Genomic DNA, 12,519 nt, shown 5'->3' on the forward strand with positions numbered 1-12,519 from the left:
GAGTTGCAGAGGGGGCAGTGTGACAAATTTATAACCAGACTGTTCAGCAGCCATTCCTCTCATCATAGAGGATGGGTGGCCAGAAAGCATTAATGAAGACTGCGAGAACCAAGCCGAGAGCTCCATGGTTCAATGAGCAGGAGTTGGAGGAGCTAGTGACAGAGGTGGAGTGCAGGTACGGCAAATTCACCCGGGATGGGCGTGGCAAGCCTCCACCAGCCCAATACCGACATCTTTGGATGAACATAGGTCAGTGCAATGGGCAACGTGGAGTGGAATGGGGACCAATGCCGCAAACGGTGGAACAGTGAGCACAAATTTATTCGGCCTCTCCTGTCCAAGGCCAAAAAGGTTGTGCACGTGATGTGTGTGTGTGTGTGTGTGTGTGTGTGTGGGGGAGTGTATGTGGGGGGCATGAGCAAAGGGGGTAAAGGCTCCAACGTTCCTTTGTGCAGAGAAAACAAGCAGCCAAACAGGCAAGCCTGCGTGCGACCGGATGGGGCCCACAAGATGTGGTGGAATTGACCAGGCTGGAGGAGCGTGCGTTGGCATTGGTGGGACATCGCCACATTCCAACCACAAACGTTTCTGCAGATCCGGTGCTACCGCGGGGTAAGGCTACACTCATCTCTGGTGTCAGCGACAGTCATGGCATGAAAGTATTTGCAATGATAAGGCTCTCGCCGTTGAACGCAGAATTTGTTGCCCATTATTGGTGTGGACATATAGGGATGGGACTCCTTGCTGGCATAATGTGAGATGGCATGGCTCACGTCTCACTTTCACCAGCACCAGCACCCCGCCCCCACTACAAACTGAAATTTTGTCCTCTACTTGCAGATGCTGACTCGGACAGCACGGATCTGGAGAGGCCATCGACCTCTGGCATTCACAGATGCCTTCACACCCCAGCATCTCCCACCCCGACGTTCTCCACACCCAAGGACACCGGATCCTTCCTGCACCCCAGCCCACATCACCCATGTCCACCGCTCCCACCTCCGCCACCCAGGTCTGGGAAGAAGAGGAGAGAGAAGAGGGAGAAGGGCCTATATTTGTGCCCCTTCACCTGGGTGATCCGGAATCGCTAACATGAGCCCCCTGCTATGTCATCCAAGTGTCTGCAGAACCTCAGTGTCGGGCTCAGATTTCCTGGGGTCTCCTACAGACTCCACTCAAGCAAGCGCAGAGTCCGTGGCACAAAGGGAAGCAAGGCCCCAGCACCCAGCAGCATCGAGCAACCGCCTGCGGATGCAACACGGCTTGCTCTATTGAGCCAGATGGTGCAGCTATCAACTACCAGTGTGGAGGTAGGTGGCGAGATGCAGCAAACCATGGCTGGGATAGCTGCCAGCATCGCCACAATCATTCAGCAGCACGATGAAAGGATGGAGCGCGTCCTCACAGTGTTGGTGCACCCATCAGAAAGCGTCGAGGCCATGAGGCAGGTGATGGCTTCCGCACACGTGGTGCAAGCCCCCAACCCCACACCCTCAAAGCAGACAGAAGGGGAGCAGCAGGAGATCCCGGCGCCTTCGGTCCCGTGCCCTACATTGTCACCAAGACGCACATGTCTACACACATCGCGCTGCCCTCCTGCACAACCTCCTGAACCAGAGGCAGTGAGGGGCAAGGGAGGGCCACTCCATCATGTAGGCGTGGGGAGGAAGAGCAAAGCGGGCGTCACTGCAAGGGGACGGGAAGAGAGGTGGTGGTGCCGCGTAGAGGGATGGGTGTTGCTTCCTCGTCTAAATGTACGTATATGTGATAATATTATGTAACGTTTGTCATTGCGCACTTGTAAATACGTTCACATTGTTGACCCTCTGTTGGTGCATGTGTCATTTTAACGCATGTGTGGTGCGTTGCACCAACCACACATCTGTCCCTCAGGTCATCTGCTTCATCAGGAATATCTTCCCATCCACGTCTGACTGCAGTGTATAATGGGTCCTGTCATCAGGCCATCACAAGATGACAATGAATGCAGGAAGGCTGCCATTCAATTACTCTAGTTTATCAAGTTGCAGGGCAGACCGTAAGGCTTGCACTTCAACCCTCTTTTAGCAAGGCCAAAGCTGGAGGAGTGCCACCCTTGAGATGACATGGTCTATCAGTTACATTGCAGTACATTGTGCGAGACAATTAATAAATCAGCTTGGATGTACAACATGTGAGATGCTGAACACTTGTCAGTCACTCATAATAATTTTCTCTTTGCCATTGGCCTCCTCAATGAAGGACTTTCAACAAGGTGCAACAAAAAAGCCTCCATTAGCTTACACACATTTCAGTTGGTTTTAGCACATCCAATTTAAACATCACCATCAGCAAGAAAATAATGTAACATTGACCTAACTTCTTTCCAGCAGTCCCACTGATATGGTGCAGAATTCAACTGGCTGCCTTGAAGTGATGGCCACCAGCATTTCCTCCCAGCCAATGTGCCAGAGCTGCCCCAATGCCTCCACCTCTCCCTCCCCTGCTCCCAGCCGATGTGTGATTGCTGCCCGCTCACACTGCTGCCTCCCTCCCTCCCGATTGACGCCGCTCACACTGCTCCCACCCTCCCTCCTTCCCGCCCTCCTGATTGATGCTGAAATAGAGCTGCCTCTCTCCTGATTCAAGCTGCTCACACTGCTGTCTCCCGCCCGTAGTGCGATTGTTGCCCACTGCCACCCAGAGCGGTTCTTTTGGCGGGCGGCAGGTCAGAGGGAGTGCAGCAAAAGTGATCAAAATGGCGATTATCTGACATCCGGCCTGGGCAGGCGGGACATTGTGATGTGGGTGGAACCCTTCCCCAACAATCTTCCACCGGGTGGATCCTTGACGGGAGATGGACGGTTCCAGAGGAATCGCCCAGAAAACGGCCATTTCCGGCGGAACTTCGGCAGCAGCGGGTGTTGAGCTGCTGAAAATCGACCCTTTAGAGTACAAAAGCAAGGAAGTTATACAAAACCTTTATCAATCAATGCTTAGGCCTCAGCTGTAGTATTGCGTTCAATTCTGGGCACCTCACTTTAGGAAGGATGTCAAGGCCTTGGAGAGGGTGCAGAATAGATTGACCAGAATGGGACCAAGGATGCGGGACTTCAGTTATGTGGAGAGACTGAAGAAACTGGGATTGTTCTCCTGAGAGCAGAGAAGGTTAAGGGGAGATTTAATAGAGGCATTCAAAATCATGCAGCGTTTTGATGTAAGAAGTAAGAAGTGGCAAAAGTGTTGGTAACCAGAGGTCACAGATTTAAGGTCATTGGCAAAAGAATCAGAGGCGATGTGTCGAAAAAAAATGATACAGTAAGTTATAAGGGTGATGGAAGCAGATTCAATTTTCAAAAGGGAATTGGATAAGTACCGGTAAGGGAAACATTTGCAGGGCTATAGGCAAAGAGCACGGGAATGGGGATAATTGATAGTTCTTTCAAATAGCTGGCACAATACAATGGGATGAATGGCCTCCTTCTGTGCTGTATCATTTTATCATTCTATAATTCCATGAAAAGGAAAAATATTGCATGGCTATGGGGAAAGAGTGGGTGCATGGGACTAATAGGATAGATATTTTGAAGAGCCGGCATAGGCACGAAGGGCTGAATAGCCTGCCTAAGATGATTCTATAATATAATGAACAGAAAATATGTTGTTCCCAAACAGGACAACGCACAACTTTAATTTATAGCTTAATGCATAAAAATGAAACCTTTTAAAATTTTTCAGTTGCTTATGTCTTTTTTATTTATAAATGATATGGCTACGTGATAGTGTGTTCTGGGTATAGCTAAGACCGTTGCATATTTAAATGTTTCAATGATTGTTTTACAATTCTAAATATATATTTTTTAAAAGCACAAGTGTCTAATCACCATCCTTTGTCTCTCTCAGTTTCTGCCATTGTCTGTCTCTGAGATATATCCTCTTTCTCTGAAACTTGGCATGACATTTTTAAATTTATTAGATTTTCATTACTTCTCATAGTTGCAGTATTCCAATTTGTTGTCTTTTTTATTTAAGTCAGTCAAAAAGTGTGACCAGCATGTGACACAGGAAGTGTGATGTAACAGACAAATGTATGATATTGTACAATTGTTGATATTGTATATCTGCCCTTGTTAGAAGATATATGGTGAAGTTGGAAGACCTGTATCAAAGTTTATAAAATGTTGCAGTTTCCTTTATAAACCAGAACACCCCTAATACATATTGAAATGAAGATGGAGAAACCCTGGGATGCCTCTCATTCATATTAAAATGAATCTTGGACACGCCCTGGTGATGTGAGTATCAGTTGGCGCACAGCAGAATGAAGAGGTTGTGGCCCCCGCCTATGATGCCCCTCAGGATGGAGTTGTTGAATTTTTTGTTGCAGGCTGAACCCATGACATTGGTACTGTGCTGGTGGTATTCACTCTGTCTGCCAACTCCTGCCAGGCTCTATGCACCACTGTTTACGCCTACCTGTGTGCTGCTGGACCCCTGTCCACTGCATCCAGCAGCATCTCCACTGCATCTCTGTCAAAACCTCCTTCTCCTACCAGTGCTTCCTGTCATTTTTGTTCCATGCCAACATCCAGTAGAGTTCTGCCAAAGGATCTAGGCCAGCCTAGAAATCTACTGTAGCTCAAGGTCAGCTTTGTCAGATCAGCTAGCGTGTAGGTGGGTACATGCATGCATATGTGTGCTTGCACGCATGCATATATATATATGTGTGGGTGGATGTGTGAATGGGTGTCCGTGTGTGTCCCTATGTGACATACTACAATTGCACTATAGAGTCACTTTTGACAATCGCACTGCGTAGTTATAGAGGAGTACACTGATCGCAATCTGTTAAGCAGTGACCAGCAGCAAGTGACTGACATTTTAAACCAGTCCATCTGCTGAGTCCATGTGCAACACCCCAGGAGATTTATCTATCCATCATAATCATCGCTGAAGAATATATTTAAACTATTTCTGTAATTGATTTCCGTACGCTAAAACAGACTTTCAACAGACTGCTGGAAGACTAATTGGAAGACAATGCATATTTATGATGAGAACATATGTAGGAAAAGTCTATCTGGCAATCAATATCTTTGCTGCAATGTGCAACTGTTAGTTTAATTGGAAAGCAATGGGTGTCCCTTGCTGCAGTATCTGATTCTGAACCAATATTGGGTGCCAGTAAGATATTCCTGCTACAATGTGTGGTTGGAAATTTAGCTCCGTGCACTTGAGAGCACATAAAACAAGCTGTTAATTGTATTTCTAAACTGCAACAAAAGCACAGAACAGTAATCAAATAGAATAGGAAAGAACACAAAGAAATGATATGGAAGGCCTTAGATGCAACAAGAACAATTTGCATGTGTATAGCACCTTAACTGAGACTTTGTCTTTGACACAAGTGCCCTCGACTCCATCCTGCAGCATGCTACCCGCCACCATCTCAGCAAAACCCCAGCCCTGCACAAGATAGAAAAGGCCATCCGTCAGCTCAAGAACAACAAGGTTTTCAGGAGCGGATGGAATCCCCGCTGAGGCATTAAAGTATGGTGGAGAGGCACTATTTGCACGAATGCATGACCTCATCTCTCTCATCTGGAAGGAGGCGAGCATGCCGGGAGATTTCAGAGGTGCAGTAATCGTGACCATCTTTAAAAAAGGGGACAAGTCCGACTGCGGCAACTACAGAGGAATCTCCCTGTTATCAGCCACTGGGAAGGTCATCACTAGAATCCTCCTCCACCGTCTTCTCCCTGTGGCTGAGGAGCTCCTCCCGGAGTCACAGTGTGGATTCTGTCCACTACGGACATGATCTTCACCACGCGACAACTGCAAGAGAAATGCAGGGAACAGCACCAACCCTTGTAGATGGCCTTCTTTGACCTTACAAAGGCCTTTGACACTGTTACTCCCTGAGCCAAATTCTAACTAAATTTTTGTAGGGTTTTCAGTTCTTTCCGTTGCCAGAATTGGAGTTGGGGCTGAGTTTATGAACAGAAAGTCTTAATGCATCATGTGAATGGCCAGTCCTGCTGTCAATCACATAAATATATAGTGGGGTGATTCAGAGCAACATCTTATTTAAAAGACAGAAGAGCACTCCTTCAGTACTGCATTTAAGTGTCAGCATAGATTACATGCTCAAAGTCTCTGGAGTGGGATTGAATGAATCCAAAGAAATTGCAAATTATAAAAGAAACAATGATTTTATAAAAGAAGTACTTGTGCCAGATCAGCAGACACAGAGGGCTAAGGTCAAGACAGTAAAACAGGTCTTCAAGGCCTAGCTATGGTGAGAAGGGATTTAGCAAGGAGCCTTAAAGAAAAACAAGCTGTCTCTTGAAAGGGCCACAAGACATTTAGACAGATAAGGAAGAAAATGACCTCATAGGTACCCTTTCCCCTGTGATTGGACAATTGAATGGGTAAAAAATGATTAATGTAAGGTATCCACCAGCCCACCGAAATAAGATATAAAAAGGGGCAACCGAGAGAAACAGACAGACTGAGGAGAGCGTTTCCTCAAGGTGGATCTCATGTGGGCTTCGGCCTAACACCTTGGTCAAGCTCAAACCTTTGAGGTGGACCCCGACTGTGCTGGTTTTGGCCTAACACCTCCACCAGCTGGGGATCTGTTGAGAGACACTGTTCTGCCTCAATGTCCCGGGGCCGTAGATCGCTCTTATCTATCACGGGTTGTATGTCTACTATATCTATCTCAATTGCATGTAGTATCTGATTATGATAAAATTGTAGCTCTTTAATAAAATGTCTTATAACTCCTAAGACTCTTTGCGTAATCTGTGCATGACCAGTGATCCAAACCTTACAGTGGTGTCAGAAGTGGGATCACAGAGTTGGGAATTGTCAGGTTCCGGTTTGGGAACCAGAGAGACTTGGTCGACCGCACGTGATCATCGCTTAGACTAGGTAGGGAACTATGATTATATCCTTGACAGACTTTCTGGGAATGTCCAGAAAAACAAACTTAAGCTGAAAATAGGCTGAGATAAGTTAGCTTGTGGTGCATAGTTGTGCGCTGTACAATTAAATAAGAAAACGAAAGAGTTAAAAGAACAGATAGACAAGCTGCAAAAAGAAATCAACGGTTGGCAGGAAAGCATTTCAGTCCTTCGTAACCAGTGACGCTGGGTGCTAGAGGGTCATGACAAAGCGCATTGTACATGAAGGAAACTGGACCAAAGACGAGAAAATATTAAACTACAAGCATAAAATACCAGTTTGAGTGAGGAGTTAGAAGATACAAGGGGCACTTTAAGGGAATTAAACTGTTGCCAAACCATTGCCTTCCCCGAAGCAGACCACATCCTTGCTTAGCAAAAATCCAACAGCTTCAGGCACAAATCAGCCAACGGTGGACAGTGCTGGCTGCTGTCTCCAAAACCGAACTGAAAGATCCCAGCCCTTACTGGGACAACATAGCTGAAGATCCCACTGCCTCTGCTCCCCCTGCTTCCCCTGCTCTGCCTCCACTGTACCAAGGATGACGAGGCAGGTGAGACGATACCAGTGTGTGTGGTCACCTGAGCTAAGGCAGCCACAAGCCCAAGCATCAGGCCGGCCTAGAAGGCAAGCAACCCTCCTCGACCGCGAGTAGCGAGGTAGAAACCACTACCATTGTTAAGTATGAATAAAGAGTCTGACCAGATACTGTGAGCTCAAAGTAAAATGTGACAGTCTATTATTCCAGGTCTCCAGATTGCCTCTCCAGCCTGTGAGGCCTCCTTAAGTACAGGTGCTCCCAAGGGATTGTGGGATGCCTTGGCACTCCAGGGGATGAGCCCTCTGGTGGTTAAACAAGGTATTTACAGGTTTACTTATATAACAACACTCCCCCCCCCAAAGTCAACAGTGTAACTATTTACAAGGTGGGTCGATCTGGGGCCTTCCTTTCCCTAGTTGATCGTCTCGGTGCAAATGCTGGTTTTGGTGAGTCATTTGTTGGGCCTTCGCTGGGCTGCTGTGCAGCTGGCCTTGTTGGCCTTGCTGGGCAGCCTGGTGTGGTGAGTCCTGCTGGGCTGCTGTGGGTGATGGGTTCTGCTTTGTGGTCAACTACTGTGTTAGTTGCCACTGGTGTGTGTGTTGGGGGCTCAAAAAAGGTAGGGTCTAATGTGGGTTGCTCTGGATAGGCCGTGAATCTGAGTTTGGTTTGTTCCAAGTGTTTCCTGTTGATGAGTCCATTTGAAAGTTTGATCTGAAACACCCTACTCCCCTCTTTCGCTATGACAGTGCCGGGAAGCCACTTGGTACCTTGTCCATAGTTCAACATAAATACAGGATCATTAATTTCAATTTCGCGTGACACATTTGCGCTATCATGATATGTACTTTGTTGAAGCCGCCTGCTCTCTACTTGTTCGTGTAGGTCAGGGTGGACTAACAAGAGCCTTGTCTTAAATACCCTTTTCATGAGCAGTTCAGCAGGTGGGATCCCAGTGAGCGAGTGGGGTCTCGTGCGGTAACTAAGCAGGACTCGGGATAGGCGAGTCTGCAGTGAGCCTTCAGTTACCCTCTTCAAGCTCTGCTTGATTGTTTGCCCTGCTCTCTCTGCCTGACCATTGGATGCTGGTTTGAACGGGGCAGATGTGACATGTTTGATCCCATTGCGGGTCATGAACTCTTTGAACTCAGCAGTGGTGAAACACGGCCCGTTGTCGCTCCCAAGAATATCAGGTAGGCCGTGCGTGGCAAATATGGCCCGCAGACTTTAGTGGTGGCAGCGGACGTGCTTGCCGACATTATCTCACATTCAATCCATTTGGAATACGCATCTACGACCACTAGGAACATTTTACCCAAGAACGGGCCTGCATAGTCGACATGGACCCTTGACCACGGTTTGGAGGGCCAAGACCATAAACTTAGCGGCGCCTCCCTGGGCGCATTGCTTAACTGTGAACATGTGTTGCATTTGTGCACGCAGGACTCTAAGTCCGCATCGATACCGGGCCACCATACGTGGGATCTGGCTATCACTTTCATCATTACAATGCCTGGGTGGGTACTGTGGAGATCACTAATGAAAGTGTCCCTGCCCTTTTTGGGGACCACTACCCGATTACTCCACAGAAGGCAGTCTGCCTGTATAGACATTTCATCTTTGCGCCGCTGGTACGACTTTATCTCTTCCTGCATTTCTAATGGTTCACTAGACCAGCTCCCGTGAAGCGCACAGTTTTTTTACTAAGGACAGTAATGGGTCCTGGCTCGTCCAGGTTTTAATCTGTCGGGCGGTAACGGGTGATTGCTCAATCGCGAATGCTTCCATTACCATGACTAAATCTGCGGGCTATACCATTTCCACCCCCGTGGTGGGCAATGGCAGCCTACTGAGAGCATCGGCGCAGTTTTCTGTGCCTGGCCTGTGGCGGATGGCGTAGTTGTATGCAGACAATGTGAGCGCCCATCTTTAGATGTGGGCCGATGGATTCGTATTTATCCCCTTACTTTCAGAAAACAGATATATCAGTGGCTTATGGTCAGTTTCCAATTCAAATTTGAGCCCAAACAGATATTGATGCATTTTCTTTACCCCATAAACACACGCTAACGCTTCTTTTTCAATCATGCTGTAGGCCCTCTCAGCCTTAGACAGACTTCTGGATGCATAAGCAACCGGTTGCAATTTCCCGCATTCATTAGCTTGTTGCAATACACACCCGACACTGTATGACGACACATCACATGCTAGTACCAAACGCTTACATGGATCATACAACACAAGCAATTTGTTTGAGCATAACAGTTTTCTAGCTTTTACAAAGGCATTTTTTTAGCTTTTACCCCATACCCATTCGTCTCCTTTACACAGTAAGACATGCAGTGGTTCTAACAGTGTGGTGAGTCCGAATAAGAAGTTACCAAAGTAGTTCAGGAGTCCTAGAAACGACCGCAGCTCCATCATGTTCTGTGGCCTCGGTGCGTTCTCGATTGCCTCCATCTTCTAAACGGTGGGCCTGATGCCATCCACCGCGATTCTTCTCCCCAGGAACTCCACTTCAGGCACCAGGAAAACGCACTTCGAGCATTTTAACCCGAGCCCCACACAGTTAAGCCGACTAAGAACCTCCTCCAAGTTCTGCAGGTGCTCAACTGTGTCCCGACCTGTAACCAAGATGTTGTCCTGGAAGACCACGGTGCATGGGACCGACTTCAGTAAGCTTTCCATGTTTCTCTGGAAAATCGCCGCGGCTGATCGAATCCCAAATGGGCATCTGCTGTAAATGAAGAGACCTTTGTGCGTGTTGATGCAGATGACGCCCTTCGATGATTCCTCCAGCTCCTGCATCATGTAGGCTGAGGTCAAGTCCAGTTTCGTGAACGTTCTTCCTCCCGCCAGAGTCACAAAAAGGTCGTCTGCCTTTGGTAGTGGGTATTAATCCTGCAGGGAGAAACGATTGATAGTTACTTTGTAATCACCACAGGTTCTGACGGTGCCATCTCCCTTGAGGACTGGAACAATCGGACTGGCCCACTTGTTGAATTCAATCAGCGAAATGATGCCCTCTCGTTGCAGCCGGTCCAGCTCGATCTCCACCCTCTCTCTCATCATGTACGGTACTGCTCTCGCCTTGTGATGGATGGGTCGCGCCCCCGGAATTAGGTGGATCTGCACTTTTGCTCATTGGAATTTCCAGATGCCTGGTTCGAACAGCGAGGGGAACTTGTTTAAGACCTGGGCACATGAAGTGTCGTCGACGGACGAGAGCGCTCGGACGTCGTCCCAGTTCCAGCGTATCTTTCCCAGCCAGCTCCTGCCGAGCAGCGTGGGGCCATCACCCGGTACCACCCAGAGTGGTAGCGTGTGCACTGCTCCATCGTAGGAGACCTTTACGGTAGCACTGCCAATTACAGGAATCAGTTCTTTTGTGTACATTCTCAGTTTAATGCGAATGGGAGTCAGGACTGGCCTTGAGGCCTTGTTGCACCACAATTTATCGAAAGTCTTTTTGCTCATAATGGACTGGCTCGCGCCCGTGTACAGCTCCATTGACACCGGGTGTCCATTAAATTCAACTTTCAGCATTATCGGGAGACACTTTGTGGTAAATGTGTGCACCCCAAATACCTCTGCCTCCTCGGCCTGAGGCTCTGGTTAGCCGTGATCCACCATGAATCTGTCCTCTGCAACATGGTGGTTTGCAGAATTAGCAGAGTTTGCAGCTCGCCTACACATACATTGGAGATGTCCCATTGTTCCACAGCCCTTGCAAATGTATCCTTTGAAGTGGCATGAATGGAATCGATGATCACCCCCGCAGCGCCAACAAGGTGTTAGTGGCCTAGCACTCATAACCCTTGATGGTAGACTCTGAGACATCTGCGGACGTGCAGCTGCAGGCATGTGAGGCCTGCCCTGTACATTGCAATTTGAAAACAACATTACTTTGTTCACAGTACTTGTAGCAGCACTCATGTGGTGAGAGACTTGCTTGGTATTGTCACTGGTGACAATGAATGCCTGGGCTATCGCTATGGCTTTACTCAAGGTTGGGGTCTCTACAGTCAAAAGTATGTGAAGTATCACTTCATGGCCAGTGCCAAGAACAAAGAAGTCCCTGAGCACGTGCTCCAAACATCCTTCAAATTCGCAATGTCCTGCAAGGCGTCTTAGTTCAGCGACATAACTCGCCACTTCCTGGCATTCAGACCTTTTGTATGTGTAGAACCGGTACCTCGTCATCAGAACGCTTTCTTTTAGGTTAAGATGCTCCCGGGCTAGTGTGTACAAATCATCATATGATTTCTCTGTGGATTTTGCTGGAGCAAGCAGATTTTTCATGAGGCCATACGTTGGTGCCCCACAAATGGTGAGGAGAATCGCCCTTCGTTTGGCAGCATTCGCTTCTCTTTCCAGCTTGTTGGGCACGAAGTATTGGTCGAGTCGCTCCATGAAGGTTTCCCAATCATCTCCCTCCAAAAATTTCTCCAAGATGCCCACTGTTCTCTGCATCGCTGCGGTGGGGTTCGTCATCTGTATTTCGTCGGCAGTTGTTAAGTTTGAACTATGTGGCCTGTCCAACGAAGCTGATCGAGTGTGGTCAGTGCTTCAATGCTGGGGATGTTAGCCTGGTCGAGGACACTGATGTTGATGCGCCTGTCCTCCCAGGGGATTTGCAGGATCTTGCAGAGACATCGTTGGTGATATATCTCCAGTGACTTAAGGTGCCTTCTGTACATTGTCCATGCCTCAGACCCATACAGGAGGGTGGGTATTACTACAGCCCGGTAGACCATAAGTTTGGTGGTAGATTTGAGGGCCTGGTCATCAAACACTCTTTTCTGCAGGCGGCCGAAGGCTGCACTGGTGCACTGGAGGCGATGCTGAATCTCCACATCAATGTCATGGTAAACGAGCCAAAGGAGGACAGCGGAAACGTTACAAGGACACCCTCAAAGCCTCCCTGGTAAAGTGCGTCGTCACCACTGACACCTGGTAGACACTGGCTGCAGACCGCTCGAGGTGGAGAAAGTCCATTCGGGAGGGCGTTGAGCTCTTTGAGTCTTGACGCA

Source organism: Pristiophorus japonicus, chromosome 9 (genome assembly GCF_044704955.1).
Source record: "Pristiophorus japonicus isolate sPriJap1 chromosome 9, sPriJap1.hap1, whole genome shotgun sequence".
Taxonomy (NCBI): domain Eukaryota; kingdom Metazoa; phylum Chordata; class Chondrichthyes; family Pristiophoridae; genus Pristiophorus; species Pristiophorus japonicus.